Here is a 5,099-nt window from a genome sequence, read left to right as displayed (position 1 = left end):
AAATGTGATAAGGATGCAACACAAAACGTTTGGTTGAGATGTTTGCTGCGCTTGGCGGTATTTTGACCGCTTTTGACAGATTTCGACCGTTTTTTGGCGGTTTTCAGCTATAGCGACAAAACGGTTAGAGATATTGTAAAAGTTAGGGTAAAAGAACACTCAAATAAGCATCATTCAATAGGATAAGGAAAGTCGTGTGATGTTCACACCAGATTTTTTACTTTCTATTACTACAGTTTAGCGGAGCTATACTAGTAATGAAAGTATTGCAATCGGTCCAAATTTTCAAAATCGGGAAATGGTTGGAAATATCCGTTTTGGGATCCCCTGATGTCAAAAAAGTGATTTTTAGCCCATGGTCTGTACGTATGTATGTACGCACGTACGTACGTACGTACGTACGTACGTACGTTACGTACGTACGTACGTTACGTACGTACGTACGTTACGTACGTACGTACGTTACGTACGTACGTACGTTACGTACGTACGTACGTTACGTACGTACGTACGTTACGTACGTACGTACGTTACGTACGTACGTACGTTACGTACGTACGTACGTTACGTACGTACGTACGTTACGTACGTACGTACGTTACGTACGTACGTACGTTACGTACGTACGTACGTTACGTACGTACGTACGTTACGTACGTACGTACGTTACGTACAGACCATGGGCTAAAAATCACTTTTTTGACATCAGGGGATCCCAAAACGGATATTTCCAACCATTTCCCGATTTTGAAAATTTGGACCGATTGCAATACTTTCATTACTAGTATAGCTCCGCTATACTGTAGTAATAGAAAGTAATAGTATAGCTCCGCTATACTGTAGTAATAGAAAGTAAAAATCGAACGTAATTCTAAAAGCCCGCTCCCGGAAAAAAATCGTGCCCTGCGTAGTGGGCTCTCTCTCATTTAAATTACATTGCCTACAAGGGCATTTTGTGTCGGTCGAAAGAAAAAAAATCATGTCGTGTGTAGTGGAAACACTCAATTAAATTATATTGCCTACAGGACATTCGGGAAAAAAAAAATCGGATGAAACTCACGACAAGCGGAAACGGGCTTTAGGGGAAAATATTGTTTTTCTAAGCTAAGAGATAGTTCGATAGACTGTGTATACAATAGGCTGTGAATTGCACCAACCCCCAGGTCCTCAGTCTCATGTTGAAATGCACTTTTCTGCGCAAACAATGGTTGTATTTCTCGTTGGGAACTAATTCCGATGGCGCACCATCTTGGATTTCGTATGGTTTAATATATGGTTTAATCACGCCAAAAGAGGGGAAACGAGCTTCAGAAGCGAGGAAATTCCAAAAAGAAAATACGACTAATGTTGCTTGAAAAAGTGTCCAAAAATTGACCAACATGATCTTCACATGACACCGTAGACCTGACCCTAAATAGCCTATACGCACTCTCTTGGTTTTCCAAGGTATAACATTCTAACTGTAGGAATTTTCCTAGTTGTAGACCTCTGACTAAAAGAAGCTTATAGTTGCTTGAAAAGCCTAACTGTATGTAGGTGTCAACACACTAGTCACTAGTCCATGTTAAGAATGTCTCTCAGTGATTGATTCAGTGGAGATATACATTTAAGCATGTTGATTCAAATGTTTTCTCTCTCGCTGTTTTGTGTATTGTGTAAGGATCTATGTGTTTGCACCTAAATTCAGTTCAAAGGTGTTTAAGTTTTTTTCTCGGGTAGTTTGTAGCTTGCCAAGTTTCAGTGAATTATTCCCGTTCGACATAACTAACCACCAAGTCTACAGTCTCATGTTAAAATGTTCTTTGGATTTCTGCACAAGCACAGTTGCACGAAAAACGTCCAAACATGGACCAATATAGAATCATGAGACTGTAGACTTGCCTCTTTTAAGGCACCACCATTAAAGTAGCGTTTCCCTTTGCGATGTTCAAATTGCTACAATCCAAGTATTTTGTATAAAATTGAGACCATTACTGTTTTCCTTATGTCAAATCCAGACAATTAACCTATATTCTTAGCATCCCCGATTATTTTAAGGTTTAAGGAACCAAAGTGGTTTGTGAAATTGGATTTGCCTAGACCTCAGTGTTCTACCTGTTTATTAGCCGGGGAGTGAGCACTAGGTAGATTAGTTGCTCTCACTCAATCTCTTCTCATTGCTTCATATCAGGTAACGAATAGCTATCATAACATAGTATTACCTGCTGTATTTTGAGCAACACACATTGCTGGCAACAATTTTCAGAACTATTGCTAGGTGGTGTCTTATTGCTTGATTACCAGTGTTTTGATATGGTCTGTTGTTCAACCTTTTCCTCAGTGCCAATTCATCCTAGGCTAGAAAAAGTATCTGTTTTTGTGTTCCATTATTGGGGAAGTGTCGTCAGATTACGAACGGATCATATCAAAACACTACTGTCTCTACGTACAAATTGTTTCATTGTTTGATAGTATTCTGAACTTAAGTACGACAGGACAACAGTTCTTAGAAATATGCATGTCTTCGATATGGTGTTTTTCCATTTACTGGAATTTGTAGCCTTTAAATTGTCCTCACGAGGTTCAGTGCACCTCGAAGTCACCCGTTCAAGGTGCACTGAACCTCGTTGCTTAACTCAAATGTTCTATTGAGAACTTGTGCCTACGTTCCAAGGGTATTATGTCCTGGCTGTTATCCTGTTGTCAAATGTTTCATAATTTTTATTGTTTTAAATCTTTTTAAAATTTTATTGACTTTAAAAAGTTTGTAGAACTTTTGCGTTGTTATATTTATTATCTGGCTGTTGTAAGCTTGAGATATTAGTATGTATGTGTGGACGATTATACTAGTTGTTTCTTTATAAAGTTTTGTTTTTAAAAAGGAAATAGTTTTTGCTTTCGAAGCTTGACTACGATGTAATATTTTTAGTATTATCTATTATCATCTGAGGTGGAAAAGACATACTTTACCTGCCCTAATCTAATCTACTAAAGTCCGAATTTCCGATGTACCAGATTCTTTATCCAGCTGATAATATAAATTTGATTTCTACAATAAAATAAGACAACTATATAGGTGTATAACCATACCTTCTAGTTTAGGAGGGTACCACCTACACAATTGGTAATTAATTATTTGTATGATTTTTTCGTTTTTCTAGAGATATATTGATTAAATAGGATTAATTTTTTAATTTATTTTTTGATATTATAATTACTTATTAATTAATACATTAATATTGTAAGGTATTATACGAATATTGTTTATCTTCTCTGGATTAATTCATATTCATTTGTATCACAATTATATTTAAAGAATATATATGTCGTTTTGATTTTTTTCTTGTTTATAATTAATTAATATAGTCACGCTGGAAATTTATTATTTGATTTTTTATTATAATTACTATTTAACCTTCTATATATAATAGAGATTCAGATTAAATACTATAAATATGTATTATGGTGTTGTTTTATTATGCTTCTTTTCTTTATTACTTTTATTTTCTATTTTTTCTTTTATTTTTGTATTAGTTTTTTTTCCTTCTTTTTTTTTAGTGTTGTTGTTACGAGTTTTCATTTGATTTAACTTTTAGAATTGCTAATTTCATGTTCATCTATATTTTGGTTAATATATAAAATTAAAGTTCGTTTAGCTGATGATGTTATTATATAATAAATTTATAGACTGCTGTGTAATATAAAATTAAATATCATAGTTAGTTAATCTTTCTTAAATTAAATTCTAAAAACGAATAAAGGAAGTGCTGTGTTATTGGGTTTATAGTTCTCCCATGCGACCGTTTATTCCCTAGCTATGGTGAAGCTGTGTTCACAACTTTTTCTCCTCTCTTCGACCCATTTATTATTTGGGGTATCACTATTATAATTCGCGGGATTACGAGGAATATAGGGGTGGCATGCTGTCACCTCTTTCTAGGGTAGTATTTAAATATTATAGTCTCCTACTTTTGCTGATGTAGAAATCTATTATTGAAAAGTCTTCTATAATTTTAGCGAGCATATTTTTGTAGTGATTGTGTATAGATATATTCCATTACCACTCTTTTTACTCCTGAATATAGACTCTTATTTTACCGATATTAATTCTTATTTCTAATATTCAGTTATTTTTATGGTGAACCTTTATGTGGGAGGGGTGATTGTCTGATTTTATGGTAAATTCCTCAATTGATTCTGTGTGACAATTTCCGGGAATGCTTTATAAACGAAACTGCCCTCGCAAATTTTTTTCTGTATATATATTTAATTTTATAAATAAATTCATTTTTTACTTTCTTTATTTTTGGACTTTATATTGGGTTTATGTGTTTTAATGGTTTAGTTGTTTATTTTATATTTATATTTGGTATGTTAGCTTATAATTTTCTATTATATGATTATTAATTCTTCAGGAATTCTGGTGATGTTATTTTTTGTTTTTTAGAGGTGGTAGCTAGCTGTGTGGTTATTCTGATTGAAAATTTCTAAGTTTTTTTCCAATGAAAATATATAATGAAAAAGTCGATTTACGTTAAAAGTTCGTGGGAAAAATCCAAAATCTTGAGGTGCACAAGACTCAAAAATAAAGTAACTTAAAAGTCGTAAAATTCAATTTAATTCGTTCCCCAATTAAAAAAGTTCAAAATAGAGTTTGTGACTTTCAGTACTTCACGTCAAAATGCGCATAAATCGCTTGCGCACCCAATAAACGAACGTAGTTCGATGAATTATGACGTTCATCGGCCTCGGGAAGCGATATGCTGAGCGTCATAAACTTCACGATATTTACCGGATATTAATTTAAATCGATTTTTCTCTGGTATCTAGAAGCCGTGGAATAAAAAGAAAAATTCCTTTGGCCTCATTTTTCCTGCTCTATGACCTTTGGTAAAACATCACCCCAATAAAGCGAATATTATATCTAAGTTTATCGTACTCAGGCTAAAATTTTTATACAGATAGAATTAATAGTGATTATCAATTTTAAATGCGCCTTATATCTTTATAATTACCAGAATATACCTGGTGTTTTACTCACTAAGCAACTCTTTCGATCGTATTTTGTGGTATTTTCTCATAATTTTACATAACATTATATACTTTACTATATATTAGCC

General features: G+C 33.6%; 1 long non-coding RNA gene across 1 annotated transcript in view; it reads left to right on the top strand.

The window, feature by feature from the left end:
• Window positions 1-737: 737 nt before the first annotated feature.
• Window positions 738-5,099, top strand: part of LOC113472860 — an 11,169-nt gene continuing 6,807 nt past the window's right edge. The window contains exon 1 of the long non-coding RNA XR_003395008.1: window positions 738-1,536. This is a non-coding gene — a long non-coding RNA (uncharacterized LOC113472860). The remainder of the gene's footprint in view (window positions 1,537-5,099) is intronic.

The sequence above is a fragment of the Diaphorina citri genome, unplaced genomic scaffold (assembly GCF_000475195.1).
Source record: "Diaphorina citri unplaced genomic scaffold, Diaci psyllid genome assembly version 1.1 scaffold9447, whole genome shotgun sequence".
Taxonomy (NCBI): Eukaryota; Metazoa; Arthropoda; class Insecta; order Hemiptera; family Psyllidae; genus Diaphorina; species Diaphorina citri.
Note: the sequence above shows the minus strand (reverse complement) of the source record. Positions and strands in the feature narration are given on the sequence as shown.